At 43.6% G+C, this 18,326-nt stretch overlaps 1 long non-coding RNA gene across 1 annotated transcript in view; it reads left to right on the plus strand.

The window, feature by feature from the left end:
* LOC144785416 (uncharacterized) overlaps nucleotides 1-17,950 on the plus strand; it is a 189,295-nt gene extending 171,345 nt beyond the window's left edge. Inside the window, exons 2-3 of the long non-coding RNA XR_013601874.1 lie at nucleotides 14,381-14,545; nucleotides 17,692-17,950. This is a non-coding gene — a long non-coding RNA (uncharacterized LOC144785416). The remainder of the gene's footprint in view (nucleotides 1-14,380; nucleotides 14,546-17,691) is intronic.
* The last annotated feature ends 376 nt before the right edge of the window (nucleotides 17,951-18,326 follow it).

Consider the following 18,326-nt stretch of genomic DNA (forward strand, 5'->3'; position numbering starts at 1 on the left):
CCTATTCACAGACCAACAAAGCCAGTCACACACCTATGTAGCCAATCACTCACCCAGTCACAAACCCATACAACCATTCACACACCCAATCACAGACCCATGCTGCCACTCACACACCACTTACAGACCCACACAACCAATCTTACAGGCAGTCACACACTCATTCACACACCCACATACTCGTTCATCTACTCACACACCCATTCATAGACTTATCTACTCGCTCTCACTCCCATTCACATACTCACACACCCACTCACAGACCCACAAAACTCACCCAGTCACACACCTACACTGTCACTCACACACCTACTCACCCACCCGTACAGCCAGTCACACACCTTTCAGAGACCCCCAAAAAACTTTCATGCCCATTCACACACCTTTATAGCAAAACCACTGTCAGACCTACTCACACACCCATGCAGCCACTCACACACCACTCCGAGACCCAGATAGCCACTTACACACCCTTTCGTAGACCCAATAGCCACTCAGATAACCACTTAGAGACCCACACAGCCACTCACACAGGCACTCACATACCCATTCATACACTCACTTATCACACACCCATTCATCCACTTACACAACCATTCACAGACTTATCTACTCACCCTCAATAACCTTTCACACACTAACTCACAGACCCACAAAACTGCTCACTCACATACCTACACAGCCACTCACACACCCATTCAGAGACACAGAAAACCACTTGCACATCCATTCACAATCGTATACAGCAAAACCACTGACACACCCACTCAAACACCCATTCACCTGCTCACACACCACTCAGAGACCCACACAGCCACTTATACACCCACCCATCACACACTCATATTCTCTTATACCCCTATACAACCACTCACATACCTGCATGCCCCCTCCTCATAAATCCAGTGGTGAGCCACAGGGGATGCGATCCCTGGGACTAAAAATAGCTGAGGTAGGGGGAGCCACATACCACCTTCCGTACAAAAAGGTGGCAACTGTAGTTGATAGGGTCCCTGGAGCTGAGATCAGCCTGAGGAAGAGGGCTGAGTTGTCCCCTCTTGGGATAACTTCTTTAGGGGGATTGACCACAGAGACCCTTTCTCAACATCCTGAGAATTCTAAAGATGCTCTCCGTGATGGGACTAAGAAATTAGGCAAAATATGGAAACATTTTGGGATTTTGGGAAGAAAGGGAAAAAAGTGATGCAGAAGAAAGTGTTTTTTTCTCTGCCAATGACATTAACAAAAGGGTTGTGGTGCTAAAACGACCATTTACCCAGCTTTCAGGAACAGGCAGTTTGGTTCGAAAAAGCACATGTTTTAACACGGTTTTGGAATTTTACTGGTAGATCGTCCATTTTGTTCCTGTTTGTTGTGCTTTCAACCTTCTTCCAGTTATGTGGAATCGGGTAAGAAACCCATGGTGGATTCCGTAAATGTATACATTTCTCAAAACTAGACCAAATTCTGTATTCAGCAAGTGGTAATTTATGTAGCTCCTTCAACATTTTCCTGAAGTAAATAAGTAGTGAAAAAATATTGAAAATTTGTAAGAAAAACTGGCTGATTGTGACAACGTTTTCATTTGTAACTTCTCATAACGATGGCCAAATTACAAATAATATATGCTATTACATTTGCTAGACCCTTATGGTTGTAGGGATATATATGGTTTGTGGGTTTTCCTAGACCTCAAGGTACCCATGCCATTAACATAGCTGCACCTTGCAATGTTTTTTTAATTGTGTACCATGAATAGTACAATTCATATGCTAAAATATAAGGAGTGAAAAATAGTTTTCAATGAAACTTATACATTTCCAAAATGGGCACATGATATGGACTTTAGAAGCAGTGGCTATTTGCATAACTCTGAGTTTTGGGTACCCATATTAGCATGTAAATTAGAGGGCTTTTCCTAAAATGACTTTTTTCTTGCACATTGACTTACAATTCTAAGGCACAATTGCTAATGACACTTGTTCTACTGTTCTTTGCTCCTCTAAGTCTCCCATTAAAATGATATAACACTTGTGTGGGTAGGACTAGAACCCGAGATAAGAAAGGGTTCAAAACGCAACATGGGAGCGTGACATGTTTCCACTGAATCTGATTTTGGGCCCTAGCTCAGCCGGCACTTAGAGAAACCTAGCAAACCTGTAAATTCCTTAAAACTTGATAGCTAAGGGAATCCAGGATGGGGTAACTTGCATGATTCTCACCATGGTTTGTTACCACAAATCACTTGCAAACCGCAAACTTTGACTAGAAAATCAAATGTTCCTCTCATTTCTGTGATGGAAAGTTCTGGTATCTGTGGCATGCCACAAACTTTCTTCCACCCAGCATTCCCCCAAGTCTCTGAATTAAAATGGTACTCACCTGTGTGGGTAGGCCGAGTTCACATAACAGGGAAAGGCCCAAAATGAAACATGGTCACATCACATTCTTTACTGAAAACTGACCCATTTGTTTTCTATGTGCCTAGCTGTTGATTTCGGCCCTAGCTCAGCCAGCACCTATGGACACCTAGCAAACCTGTACATTTTTTAAAACTAGACACCAAATGGAATCCAGGATGGGGTGACTTGCACAGCTCTCACCTAGCTGTGTTACCCACGCTCCCTTGCAAACCTCAAACTATGATTTAAAAAAATTAATTTTCCTCACATTTCTGCAATGGCGGCTCGCATAGGGCATGCTGCAGGGAGGTAGGGCAGGACGGGGGTAGTAAAATTGGGCGTATGATGGAATGGAGGAAAGTAATAATTACTTTCCTCCGTTCCTTCGTATGTCTGAGTTTACTACCCCCACCCTGCCCCTCCTCCGCAGCACCGCCCACACCATGCCTTATGCGAGCTGCCACTGCAGAAATGTGATGAAAAGTTCTGGAATCTGCAGGGACACACAATCTTCCTTCAATGCAGCATTCCCCCAAGTCTCCCAATAAAAATGGTACCTCACTTGTGTAGGTAGGCATGGTGCCTGTAACCGGAAACAGCCTAAAACACAACATGGACACATCACATTTTTCCTCTGAAAATGGACCCTTTTTTTAGGCCCTAGCTCAGCCGGAACCTAGTGAAATCTAACAAACCTGTACATTTTTTAAAACAAGACACTTTGAGAAATACAGGATAGGGTGACTTGTTTGGCTCTTACCAGGTGTTTTACCCAGAGTCACTAACAAATCACAAACTTTGACTAAAAAACATATGTTCCTCACATATCTGTGATGGACAGTTCTGGAATCTGTGGAGAGCCACAAACTTTCCTCCACCCATTGTTTCCCTAAGACTCCTGATAAAAAATGGCAGATCACTTGTGTGGGTAGCCTTGTGCCCGCGAAAGGAAGTAGCCCAACACACAACATCGACAAATCACATTATTCCACTTAAAACTGACCCTTTTTGCAATGTGCTTAGCTGTGAATTTTGGGCCCTAGCTTAGCTGGCAACTAGGGACACCGAGCATACCTGTACATTATTGAAAACTAGACACCTAAGGGATTCCATGATAGGGTAAATTGCAAAGCTCTCACCAGGCTGTGTTACCCAGAATCCCTTGCAAACCTCAAACTTTCACTAACAAAACACCCTTTCCTCGAATTTCTGTGATGAAAGGTTCTGGAATCTGTGGGGAGCCACAAACTTCCTTCCACCCGGCACCCCCTCGAGTTTTCCGATAAAAATGATACCTCACTTGTTGGAGTGGGCCTAGTGCCTGCGGCAGGAAATGGCTAGGGGTGGGTGGAACTCGGTGAGTTTCACACGGAGCTCCGCGAGTAGTGGAATTTCAGGGTGTCATGTTACTTGTTCTGATTTTTAGTGCCAGGAGTTTGTCCCATGCTATAAAATCAATGGGAATGGCATCATGCTACATGCCAGAGGGCGCTGTTTCATCCTGCCACTCAAGTACATTTTTTACTCGAGCGGCAGCTTGCTGCATGCGAGCGGTAGGTTCCTCAACGCGAATGGTAGTGTTCTGCCACAAACCCAGCATAGAGAAATAGCGCCTGGACTCGTCCTAGCACTTGATTTTCTTGATCGCACTCACCAACCTAACATTGGCAAGCAGTGCACCAGGAAAACTGTGCCACCCGGTGGTTGGTTTAATAACTCTGGACACTTCACCACAGCTGATCAGTGCTAAAGTGCATGTGCTCTCTCTTGTAAACTTGGTAAAATTAGTCTACACCTATTTGGCATATTTAGTCTACCTGTAAGTCCCTTGTACAGTAGTTATCCCATATACCCAATGCCTTTAAATTAAATGTTACAAGTGGGCTTGCAGAGCTGCTTGCGCCACCCACCAAAGTAGCCTTTCAAACCTGCCTCAGGCCTCTGCCGCTGCAGGGCCTGCGCGTGCAGTTTACTCCCACGTGATGTGGCATTTAAAGTGTTTGCCTCGTCTGAAACTCCACTTTTACCACATACAGTTCACCCCTAAGTTAGACCCTAGGTAGTCCTGAGGGCAGGGTGCTGTCTAGGTAAGAAGTAGTAAATGTGTGCTTGTTGTGTGGCATGTCCTGGTACTAACAAACAGCGTATTTGGTTTCTCACTGCTGTGAGGCTGCTCCTCTCATAGGTTTGCATTGGAAATGTTTCAGTGGTAATTTCTGATATGAAAGTGTAGCATGGCCATGTTTGGTATGTTTGGAATAGTGGTGATGAATCCTGCTTATTAGTGGAAGCAGATGTGTTATTACTTTTTTAAAAATGTCACATTTAGAAGTGAGCATTTCTGTGTACGGCTGGCTCCTTGTGCCCGGCCTAGTTGTGTATTAACCGTCTAGTTTTGAAGTGACAGGGGATGGGGTTGTGTATTCACTGTAGACAGTCCTAATGAGGGTTGAGGTGTGCCCTGCCTTTACTGGGTGACTCATTATTGGGCTGAATAGGTCTGTTCTGCATTTAGAGTGGTGGGAGGAGTTTCGCTAGCACCTGAATAGGGCTGTGCCTGCCTTTCACAATACTGTCTCTGCCCCCCTGTAATGTGTCTGGAGCCAGGGCTGGGGTTTGAATTGAGTTGTTTTGCACTTCTAAAAGTTGTTTGAAGTGCCCCAGAACAAAGACCTTGGTAGTATAAGTACAGGGGCTGCAACCTCATGATTTAGACACTGCATGGACTTGTCACTGCTGGTTCTACACCAGAGGACTGATGTGTGCCAGGAGGAACAGCCATGTTGGGACTGCTGGCTTTGGGGGACTAACCTTCTGACTATTGGGTGGCTGGAGGGAATGCCAATCTGCCAGGTGACCCTGTGTGCTGGTCTTTCTGTTCCTTATTCTACGCCCCAGTGTTCTCCAGGGACTGAGTGGTGTGCCCTCTCCCTGTTTTGCTCGGTGCTCTGCCCTGCATCCAGTATGTGGAGAGCACTTTTGATGACAGAGTGTATGTTGGAAGCACTGGTTCACCTTCTAGCGTAGGCAGAGTGCTTCTCTTCTCCCTCCAGCACATGATCAGTTTTTTGTTGAAGCCAAGCTGAGGTATGGGTGCTGTCTGGAGCACTGCTGTACCCAGCGTGTCTGTGAGACAAGGCAAGTGTCCCCCAGCCGTTCTAGATCATAAGCAGGCTGCCTACATTATACGCTGTGCTTCTCACCTAAGCAGTGTGCCATACCCAAATTGCCATGGGAAGTAGTAAGTTTAGCAATGAAGTCCATCCCTACTTACCCCCAAGCCGAGGGAGGAGTCACAACACAGGCCGGAAAAAGGAGCTCTTCTCTCCCCCACCTCGAGCATTATGCTTTCAGGGGAAAAAGGGATCATTTGATGGCATCAGCTAGGAAGGCTGCATAGGGAAAAGAAGTTGGAACATGGCAGCTCCAGAGAGCTGCAGCAGAGCCCTGCCTGGTGCAGCTCATCTGCACCAAGAGGAAGCCACCAAGGGGCTGCTCTAAGGCATGGGGGTGCCCCTGGGGGCCTCAGGGCCACACAAGTAGTGGAGCTGAGTTGCCTTACGGCCATCAGCTGTACCACGAAGTTGCGGTCAACTACATTGAACCCCAGAATAGAGGCACACTTCCTGTGATTTGGGCATTACAGGGTAAAGCCTGGAAGAAGGCCCCTATGCATTTTTCTTTCATTTGTAAAAACGCTGCATTGGTTTCAGCAGCTGCTCCCTACAATTGTCGGCAGCTGTCTGAGTGGATCACATACTTTGGGGGCATCTTTTCTTTTTTTCTGGGAATTGGTAGTACAGGGCGGAACCTCGGTTGAGACCCCCATGTGGTAGGTCTAGTAGCCTGACAAAATTACAATGTATCTAATAGAGGTGCAAGTACTTTGTTGCATTTTATTTACATTGGGAGAGTTGATGCTCCATGTTTATGGCCTGCATATTGAAAAATGTATTGTGCTAACCTTGTTTGCCGCAGGACAACAGGTGTTACAGTTAAAAATACATACACTGTGATGTTTTGACAAATTCCATATTAGGCACATATTTATGATTCCTGTACGTGTGCATAATTGGCCACATTTCATCAATGTTATGTGCAGGAGCTGCATGATACTTCCCAGTAATGGTTGTTTTTATAATGTTGGAATGTCCTGTGCACCTTATCAGTGTTTACTTTAGTTCACTTCTATTGATGTTATGACGAAGGCCTAATTGGCAAAGTGATTTAGGAGCTATGTATCATCATGACCATTGCCTAGTGGCAAGGTGAATGTTGGTTTATGTGATTTATGGTCCAATGTGATTAACACATGACACAAAGGGATTTTTTGGCTAGTTGGCAAAGTGATTCATGTATCTGGGGTCTATGTGTTTTATAATACAAAGGATATTTCTATATAACCATGTGCGGAGTCTCTTTTGTGGTGTGCCTAGTGTGTGGGTGTGTGTGTGTATGTGTGGCTGTGTGTTGCCGATACACTTTACACATTGTCTCTGGGATAAGCCTGACTGATAAGGGGGTGAGCAGGGGTTATCTTGAGTGTGTAACTCCCTTACCCTGACTAGAGAGGTAGGTTCTGACTGGCTTAGGTGCATACCATTGCCAACCAGAAACACAATTTCTAACACCTGTCAAGTCTGCCGCAAAAGTGACGGGCAGTTCAATATTTGCACTACACTGAAAATACTAGCAGATAGAGAAGTGTAGAGGGTTTTAATCAACCCTATAACTTTTGTCCAAACCCAATTTTGGCAACAACCTCCCATAAAAAGCCCCAAGCCACATTTTGAATGCCTTTTCAGCATCAAGTGTAATGAAGCCTGTAAGCTTGCCACTTGTTACAGCTAGATCCGATAGCTGCATTAACATGGGATCCGGTATACTGTCTCAGAATGAAATCGTGCTGCTGATTGTCCCCAAGTTTCGTAATGTCTGCAGAAAGGGGATTTGCAAGGTCTAGAGTTAACATTTTAGCCTCCATATTCATTAAAGAAATTGGTCGGTATTGCCCTGCAATTAAACAGATCTTTAACCTTTTTATTAAATAATCAAGATATAGGCTTCCTCTTACAACACAGATACTGATTGCAAGAAAGCTTGATAATTAACAAGCTCTTTTAAATGTTATGTTATGTTATGTTATGTTATATTAATTTATTGTGCGCACAGATACTCCAGCCAAGGAGCGTCCCGGCGCAGAGACAATGTAGTATACAACACAACAAGAAAATAATACTACGAAAAAACAGCTTAAAACAGGAATGTTTTTATAGCCCTCCGAAAGGTCAAAAGGTCCTCCAGCAGGCGAATTTCCACAGGGAGGGAGTTCCAAGCTGCTGCAGGCTTAACACTGAAAGAGCGGCCACCCATACGACTAAGTCTGAATCTGGGGACCACAGCAAGGGCCAGACCCTGGGAACGGAGGGTACGGGTGGGAACATAGAAGGAAAGACAGCTGGATAAAATTTCCGGGCCTATACCTCTCAAGATCTTGAAAGCAAGACACAGAACCTTAAAGAGGATACGCTTCCTTACAGGAAGCCAATGTAGGGAGCGCAGAACATTTGTCACCGAACAGAATCTGGGCAGGCCAACAATCGCCCTAGCCGCAGCATTCTGAACCCGCTGCAAGCGAGTTAACTCGGCCTGGTTAGCCCCGGCCAGAAGAGAGCTAGCATAATCCAGGCGAGAGATGATAGTTGCCTGGATCACCAGCTGCCTGGTCGGGGCATCGAAGAACTTGAGAACAGGTCTCAAGCCTCTTAACAGACCGAAGCAGCAGGCAGCAGTTTTTTTGGTGTGCCCTACAAAGGTGAGGCCCGCATCCAGCCAGACCCCCAGATTTTTCACCTCCAACACCGGAGTTGGAGTGGGTCCCAGCTCTGAAGGCCACCATTGGTCGCCCCACAGCTCCACTCCCTTACCGACAACCATCACCTCTGTTTTAGTGGCGTTTAGATGGAGACAGTTACCTGTCAACCAGCTGGCCACCGCCTTCAGTCCAGACTGAAACCTAGGGGCCTAAATCTAGGGACCAAAATGTCAGCAACTGTTTTATAAAAACTCTAGTGGAATAGAATCTGGTCCTGATGCTTTCCTTGAGGTGCTTTATTTAATGAATTAATGAATGAACCTAGCATCTATTAGCGTTACTGTCACTCCCAGGGGAGCATCCTGGCGCTAGGTGGTAAAGAGCAATCAAAAAGTCATAATAGTTAATAAAAAGAAACTAGAACTTAGTATTAGTGATATAGTCCAACAGCTGATTCAGCTAATTATGAATTGGAGTCCGAGGCCCTAAAAAGCCATGTCTTCAATAGTTTCCTAGAAAGAGATCCAAAATCAATGTGTCTCCTCTGCATGGGAAGCTGATTCCAGACCGTAGTCCCTAAAAATGCGAAAGATCTGCCTCCTTTAGTCTTAAGCCTAAAATGTGAGGTGTCTGAAGGTTAGCAGATAAAGATCTCAAAAAGAGGTAGTGTAATGAGTGAATCTGACAGTAATGGATTTTGGTTCTACTGCTCCGTTGGCTGTGAAGTAAGCAGAATGATTTTCAAGAGGACTCCCTTGTGGATTGGCAGGCAATGGAGAGTTTTAAAGGCTACTGAGGCCGATGAATGACTTGGCAATTTTAGCACTAGCCTAGCGGCTGCATAGTTTTTTGCTACCTCAACAGTGTTAGTTGAGGGGGGTATTAGGCTACCATAACATAGCATCAAATGTGTTGTCCTTGCCTACTAACATGACCTCTGTCTTGTCGGCATTACAATTCAAGTGGGTAGTTTGCACCCACCGGATACCCTCAATTAAACCCCATTCAAAATTCTTCTTGTTGCTAATGGACGTTTTATCTCTATATTCGTAATGGAGGCCTCTATTATCTGGGTTTGAGTAGGCATTAAGTTTGGTAAGTTGATCGCTTCCAGTTGTCTGAGGAGAGACTTTAACCAATTTTATGGAATATTCAAGCTCCAGAGTTAAAAGTTCCGCACAGGCCTGATCCACCTCATATCTATTCATTTTATTGCTCTGGATGGTTTTAAAAAGAGCCTGACCACAGATACGTTTTGGTGATACAAAACAAATTCATCCATTTAGTTCTCAAATATTACTTATGAAGCAGCAACTTTTGGTTAAATTTCCACCTTGACAGACAACCAGTGCTATTGTCGGAGCTTAATGACATGAATAAAGAAAGAGAATTGTGATCAGAAATAATGCGTGGGTTTAGCTTGATTGACAGCAATGGAACAACGATGCAGCTTACAAAGATCGTATCAATCCTAGAAAGGGCCTTATGTATTGCAGATATTTTGTTATGCATCCTGCGGCCAATGAGCCTAAGGTAGGATACATTTTTGGGACAAATGGCAGATTAAAGTCACTGCAAATGACCAAGGTGGGTGCCATTGGAACAATTCATCTAGTAAAAACTTAAAAGGTGAGGCATCAACCTTATTGGGTGCATACACCCACACTAAGTAAATTTGACGTTATCATTTGCTATGTTGGCAATGACCCATCTGCTGAACTGATCAATTTTAGATTTATTGATCCCTGGCTAGTCAACCTATACCCCACTTAGAGCATTTGCCACCTGAAGGCATCAGCATATTATACCCCCGGATATTTACATTTTAGATTCTATAACAGTTAGATGGGTCTCTTGGAGGCGGTGCAGGTGAGGTTTAAGAAGGAGGAGTTCTTACTCCACATATCAGTACTTAGCGGCCATTTTTAGACCGTTGATATTCTAGCTACATACATGCAGTGTCTGACTACTGGTACTACTACCATGCACCATTTTCACGCATTATAGACACCATATTTTGCATGACACCAAACAATCCTGTTTGATACTTTTTCCTTTTTCCTTTTTGTTCCAACCCCACCCAGCACCAAAAGAAAAAACACAGCAGATCCATCACTAACTTTTATCAGACCAACAAAACCCACCCCCTCCTCGCCCCCCTTTCATAAAACCCCTTACCTATCCTGGATTCTCCCCACCCCTAAACAAATAGTCAAACTTTGTCTAATGTTTGAGACTAGCCCCTCCACTACGTCCAGTAGTATCTGCTGCCAGTGTGATAGGGCCCCTCTAATAACCAGCTTAGCTGGCACAGGAGCAGTCAAGAGGGCCAACTTTTCCTCACACTGACTCTTTACTAGTCATGCCATTTCTTCCTAATGGAGTGGTCTTTGACTATTGATCCATTAAGTGGTTAGCTTGAGCCGCATCACTCTTTGTTAGCTAATCTTTAGTATAGCAGGTTCAAGCAAAAAAAAGTGCCCCCAACCTCTATAAATCCAGAATCAACTCATGTAGCTGCCTCTTATTACGGGTCAATGTTTCTTTACAAAAGTCAGGCCTTACAAAGATTTCGATACCAAGTTCCCTGACCGGTACTTTAGGTTGGGTGGCTTGATGAATATGTTGGTGTGAAATTAAATTGACTACATAAATCAGAATTGACCATGTAGACTGGGATCCTCGTCCCTCACCTAATTTGTGAAATGGCAATCTGTGTGCTCTCTAGATAGCGCTATTAAGATCCTAGTCAGCAAACTGTGGAAATGCAGCTTGACGCAGTGAAACAACAAAGGATCCAGGGTATTTTATTTCCTTTCTTTCTGGCAACCCTAGAATCCCAAAAGTATTCCTGTGGAGGCGATTTTCCATGTCCTGAACTCAAGATGTCAACTGGATGAGTTTAGAGCCCTGAAGTTCCATCTGAGTTTGTTTATCCTGGGTTTGCTCCACCAAAAAGCTTTGTTTCTTTTCAAATGAGGTAAACCACATGTGCAGGATATCTATGTATCTTGATAGTCTGTAGAGCACCCCTTGCAGGAACAGTTTTTTATGGAGAGATTATCCTTGCGACTCTCGTCTCTGTGGGTCTATATAAGCCTGTAAATGGCTAACAGAGATGGTTCGGTGTGCCTCATCACAGTAGATTTTACCTGTGTGCCTGGACCTCTCACAACCATCTTGCCGTCTTCACGCTTCACCCCTGCTGTTGAAGTTTTGAGCACTTTTTCTGGGGGCTGCTGGTATTGTTTGCTTGTCGGGGTAAGTTCAACTCCTTCGGGGTCCAATAGTAGCTCTTCCTCTTCACCAGACCGGTTTGTGTCTAAGAAGCCAGCTTCAAAAACCTGCGATAGCAACTCCTCCACCTGTCCAGTTGAGAATGTGGCAGCAGCCCCGAGCACTTGGACCAGCAGTATGTTCGGACCTATATTTCTGGAGTGCCATTTCAAGTATAGTAGTGGCAATATCTGACATAGATAGCCCCTTGGTAGCCCCTTGATCTGTGAGCCTTGAACTCCACCAATCTGCTCCATTGTCTCCTCCTCTGCCTCTGATTGGCTGCTGGATTCTGAAAGAGAAACAAAGGCCTCAGGAGTTTCTTGAATCTCATAAAGCTCCTGTGAGGAGCCCACAGGTATCTGCTGCTTGTCGATGCTCAATCCCTCTGCCTCAGCTTTATCTTACCTGGCTTTTGTCGCACTAACAGTAGGTATCCACTACTGGCATGGTGGCACTCCTGAGGCTTCAACATGCTCTGATGCTGCCAAGCCATTACCCCTGCAATTATTCACCCAGTCTTCAGCAGTTTGATTGCTTGAGTGACAAGCCCTTAATGGTCAGAGGTGGCCAGACTGCTCATGGGGTTGTCATGAGTAGACCAGTCAGTGTCCAGACCAATGTCCAAGCTACAACAGTCCTTAACAAAAGATCAGCCCCCTCTCACAAAGTATTTGGAATGGCACAGACTGTAATACATTTCTGCACAGGAAAGGGGTTGACCCCCTTAGTGGAGCTTAAATCTTTTTGGTAATCTGGGGCCCATGGGAGATTCTTTGATTGGCACTCTCTCCTTTGCACTCGCAGAACAGCTGGTACTGAGCCCCCAACACCTAGGCAACTGAGACTTCTCACCAGCCTCGCGATGAAATGTAGGGGTGAGCATTTTTCTTATAACTGTCCCTTGTATAGGCCTCTTGGTGCTTGAGGCACCCTCCGAACACCCAAACACGTGGGAGCTCCAGAGCGGTATTCTCCAGGGCCAAATAGCAGTCAGTACACACTCTTCCTTCAGTCAGTGATCAACGCGTTGTTATGGCCCAAACAAAGCAATCCACATCTCCTCCTGAGCCAGTCCGAATTTGATGCACCATTGGACCTCCAAGTCTGGGCTCCTCTCCGCACAGTCAAGGCCGTCACACCCCAGTTTCACCAGGTGAAGCAGGTCTGTGTGTAACTCTGTGTAGCAGATTCTCGCTAACCCCCCCAGTGGTCGAAGTGGGTGGGATCCGCAGGGCACGGCATGCCCTTACTTTTTTAATTTAATACAATCTGTTCTTCTACTTATTTTATTTTAAAATATGTCCCAGGATGTCAGAAATAACCAATATCTATAGAGAACACTTGGACACTCTCGGTCGTTTGGGACTGGGTGGACAGAGAAGGAAATGGACTCTGTGTCTTCCTTCCTGCTCAGAGAAGACAAAGAGAGTGTCCACTTCCCCTGCTCTGCTTCTGTCAGCTGCCCCACCCCTCTCTCTCTTTCTTCCTCATCCTCTTATTCCCTCTCTTTCTGTCTCTGTCTCACTCCTCCTCACTTGCTAAAAATCGTGACTTCAAGAAACAGCTCTCACCCTCTCTTTACCCTCCTTTCCTTCATTTGTTCCCCTGTGAAATGAATCCAAAAAATAAAGAAACACTTTTGCTGGAAATGTTGTCTTATTTCTAACAGTTTTCTATTCTAATGTGCAGCTTTGGAATGAAGAGAATTTCTTTTACAAAATGTGAAAGATAACTAAATAAAGCAAGACAGAGTGGTCACTAAATGTCCAGACTGGTTAAATTCACACCCATACACATTCGAGCCACTTTACAGAGTTTGCCAGTTAAGAGTTACTTTCATTTTCTCACCCCAGGTGGGAAAGTGCACCATTCCTGTGGGTACTGCAATACCTGATTGATGACTGGAATGCAAAACGTTTAATGTGATCCTTATCAGCTGTTTCCCTTATTTCAGTTTATAAAATGCGTACCGCGGCTCTTTGTTCAGGGATACATTTTGTAAGGATATAAGACATTTCAACAGGCCTTACTTAATCTTGCATTCCCTATGAGTGTTTGCTTTTTCCAGGATGTTGTTACTTTTTTTCAGGCAGCATATTACTCTTGTCTAGTGCATAATTTGAAATGAGTCGCATCCACTAGTGAGGCACAATTGGGTTGTAGTTGAAGGCAGTGCCATTTTCTCTCAGCAGGGCAGTGTGGTTTTCAGTGGGGGAGATGATGTGGCAGTGTGGACAGAGCTGCTGAATTTGGAAAGGGGAACCAAGTTCTGCCTCCATGACCAGTCCACCAGACCACTCTTCTGAGGGCGCACATTTCCATGCTAGAAATTAGAAGGCCCTGCTAGACCTTTGAAGCCCTGGGGGCATATGTACAAGCCACTATCACCATCACAACATCGCCTTTTACAACGTTGTGGTGGCGATAGGAGCATTGCCCTATTTACAAGGCAGCGTTAACATGGCTTAACACTGCCTTGTCTGGGATGCTTTGTTATTTCTGTCCACATCTCTGACTCCACCCACTGACCTAATTCTCGTGTCATACTGTCCTCCGACTCTCCACCCACAGTTCACCTACTTTTTTTCCCCACTTCGAACATTGTAACTTCATTGCAAGTTTCCAAATCATTGAAATTATAGATGCAAGCCACTCGGTTTAGTTCCACTGTGTCATGAAATCAGTTCCAGGGTGAGCCCTGCCAGCACCAGCTGATTTTAATCACTGGCTCCAGAGTGGGTGGCTTGTGCTATCCAGTTTGTATTATGATGAATACTTGTTTAGCTGCTGGAGACATACTTCATTCAGTTAATTAAAAGGTTTGATACATCACAGATATTAGTAGGACGTTCTCCTGTTTATATTCTGTTTTTTGCCTTGCTAGGAGGGCTGCAAACTTATCGTTGGACACGAGATCCGTTCCGGCAGCCGATGAGGATGATATAGTTGCGAGGAGGGCTGCTGCAGAAAGTTCGGAGACTTTGAAAAAGATACATGTATCTGTTAAACCAAAGAAATCCATAGAAGACAGTGATTGATTCCAAAAAAGGTGAGAATTTTCGAAAGGTTTTCAAAAAAGCTGCAAACTTAAAGGTACCCAAAACAGTTTATCTTGACCATGCACTAGCCTCTTTGTCTGGTTGTTGCTTACATCTACACCTGAAATTGCTTTGCAATCAAAAGAAGATCGAATTGTGATCTTGCTAGACTTGTAATCTAAAATTATCAGTTCTTTATTTCATCTTTTTTGACAGAGATCAAATAGTATAGTTTCTAAATGTAAATTGCTGAGTGAATGTGTTCCATAAAACATACAGATGCAAGAAAATATAATTCCTAAATTATGTAAGTGGTTGTCTGTGCTGCATTACCAAATGCTCAAATAAATTTTACACACGTATTTCATTGTAATGAAACCACATAGCTTTTATTGACAGTAATATAGGGTGAAAACGTCTAGCTAATAGTGTAAATTGAGGGTTCCTGTGCCCTTCAGTTTGGGTGACATGAACAACTTAAGCCCAAGATGATGCTGATGGATCAGAGACAGTGATGTGCTCACCAGGGCTATGGTCATTCTGAACAAGAAGAGATTGATATGCTTCATTGTGTACTTTGTGGGGCCTGACACTCATCATATATCAATCTGATAACTATGGAAATCTTTCACATGATAGTCTGAAACAGTTGCTGATGGGGAACTTTCTTTCAAAACAAAACCCTGATTTAGGAAAGATATTGTTTCCACTCCACGCGGCAAAAAGAAGGCAAGACTATGGATGCATTTATGATAAGAACAAAAGAATAAAAGATCGAGTGTTGCACTGCAATTTCCATAAGTACAATAATGAAGAGGCTCTAAGATCACAAATCTTTGCTGCCCGTGAGTCTGACATCTTCAGACAAAACATGGCAAGAGCACCTGCGTTGTCAAGTATCAAGCAGAAGTGATGGGACTCTGTAAATGTTAGAAGTTGAGGAGTCACAGTGCAAGGTTGTAGATACAAGATCCCTGAAAGATGATGGCAAACAGGCTTGTTTTAGATAAGGATTCTGCTCCCTGCACTCAGGCATGTATCCTGCATTATAGAACACGTGACACAATTGTGGCAAGAAGTCTCCCTTTCAATCCTTATGTCGAGGTAAGGAGAAATGCGTCGATTCATAAGTAACTCCAATCTCTGATGACAGAGCAGCTGTGAGAGAGTGATTAAAATGCACGTCTTGTACTCATCACCAGGTAAAGTGGTTGGCTACACACCTAGGTAGGACCTTCAAGGTCATCGGAGGTCATCTGATTTGTCGATCTCATAAACTGAACAATCTCAAAAAACAATTCAATTGGAGTGCCATGGTCATAGAAATTGAAGAAGACCTGAAGAAACTTGATATGGACTTGAGTGGAACTTCCACTCTGTTCCTTGTGGACACAGGTGCCACCATTAATGTGATAACAAACGCTGACTTTGCTACCCATGTGCATAGATCTGTCTGAAATGACAGTGAAGGATGCATATATGGCTATGGGTCACATCAATACCACAAAAGTTTCAGTTTTTTCAGCTGACTTGGCAAACATGGTGATCATTCGTTACAAACTGAGGTATGCGTTGTTGAAGCCACTGCAGGCACTGAATGCTTGTTGAGATTCAGATTAGCAGTTCAACTTGGCATTCTAAATGTTTTATGGTGCATTGCTCAATGAGTTCTAGGGGACGAGTCTAAGAACCAGAAGAACGTATCCCAAAGCTCTTTGATGGCATAGTCAAGCTGAAAGATCGCCAGATTCAACTAAATATGGACACTGATGTGAAACTAGTGGCCCATCACTTTTTTTAGGTCTATCCAGTGTGTAGCAGTTGAAACCTGGTGAAGTTGCCTTCACTAGATCTGGTCCAGTAGCACCATCTGTCCATGACTCAGTGACAAAGGCCAACTTTATCTCAAGTTTCTCCAGTAATAGCGCACATTCTAAGCTATGTTTGATTAGTGATCCCTTGTGTAACAGCAAATGGTCTTCTCCTGGCAAGCATTGAATGCAGCTCCCCCCAGGCAACCAGCGCTGCACGTCCGCATCAGCATACAGCTTAAATCGCCTAGCATACGTCAACTAGACCGCTAAGTCAAGATGGCGGCCCGCTGGTTCGATCCTCCTCCCTCTTTTCCTTGGGCAAAATGGCAAAGTCAGCAGCAAGGTTTAGCAGCAGAAAAACAGTGATAAAAACATCAGCAAAATTTGTTAAAATCACTCGTGTAACATTAAATGGTCTTCTCCTGGCGAGCATTGAACGCAGCTTTGCCCAGGAACCAGTGCTATACCAATATTATGTGTTTAGAGGAGTTGTGACAACTTTTGGGCCTGGTTCTACTGCATCTGCTGCACCATTCAAAACATGACCCTGTTGTCTGCCAGGTAACTGCACTTGTGGCTCCCTGTTTAGTAGTAAAATATAACATAAATCGTGTATATTTCCTTTTTTTGTGTGCAATGTTAATTACAACATTTAGAATTTGATCATAATGACAAAATCGATTAAGTTGAAAAAAAACAATCCGCTAATGCCTACAAAGTGCAAAGAAGGCTACTGAGGCTTGAATAGGAAATGCTGCAAACGTTCTAAGGCTAAAGCATCTGCTTTACACAATTAAGTAATACAAACCAAGCATTCCACCATACTGTTAGAAGTTGTCTGCCTTTTCCATTGGAATAGATCTTATCTTGAAAGTGAATGGGGCTTAAACAGTGTGAACAGCTTTAGTGGAAGTATCGTAAATGTGAGCAGACAGGATAAGTTAACAAAAGAAAAGTTCCACACAAAAGCGAATTAACACAGTAATTCAGCACTGGGAATTGATAAGAGATATATTAAATACAAGAGATTTCACAAGCATGTCGCAAGTGCTGTGCAGGCGAAACCTATAAGCGGCAACCAATCACATTATTTTATACCTGCTTATGTAGTTTATTGAGTCCAAATACCAGAGGAATTAGTGGGCAGTGAATTATTAATTTGCATATTTTGATATAAACAAATTCAGAAAATCTCAAAGAATTGGTTGTGTGATGATAAAATGCTTGCGGTTGCGATTCCAAAGTAACATTGCTAAACAAAGAATATTTTAATTTAACTAGACTATCGTTGTTTAATTGGTGTTGAACCCTTTCCTGCTTTTTTCTTTTTAATTACTATGCAGATGTCTTGTTGAAGGCCATGGATGAGAAGAGCCTCAGCCCTCAAATAAAACAAAACATGAAGAAATATCTTAAATTTTCAAGTGATACCCTGATCAAGGCACCAGATTAAATCATCAATGAAGTTCATTTAAAAAGCATGCACAATCTAAATAAAAGGCAATGATGTTGTATCTATCTATCTATAAATAGTAAATGATTCTTGCATATATGATTTGCTTGCAGCAGAAAACATTGCTTCTAATAAAAAATTGAATTTGATGCATTGACTGTACGTCTGTTTGTCATTCATGTTGGAAATTTGAAATACCACATTTAAGGCTGTGGGAAAAATAAAATTTGAATTGGAGAGACAGAGATGAATTGTTTGTTTGCAGGCAAATAATCAGCAAATTTCTGCAGTGAGCGAATATTTGTTATCATCATTATTAAAGAGTGTATAGTTCCCAAAATGACTTGCAAGATTATGGGGACCATTGGAGTGTATCCAAGGGAAAATATCAGTTCTAAATTCGGAGATCCAACTGGGTTGGGGGGCGCTGGAATTTTGTTTTGCTTTCTGTAGAAATTCAAATGAAAATCTCAAAAATTCCAGTTGATGGAGTGAAGTTGCATGAGAACCGGTGAGTTAAACCCA

This window comes from Lissotriton helveticus, chromosome 10, assembly GCF_964261635.1.
Source record: "Lissotriton helveticus chromosome 10, aLisHel1.1, whole genome shotgun sequence".
Lineage (NCBI taxonomy): Eukaryota > Metazoa > Chordata > Amphibia > Caudata > Salamandridae > Lissotriton > Lissotriton helveticus.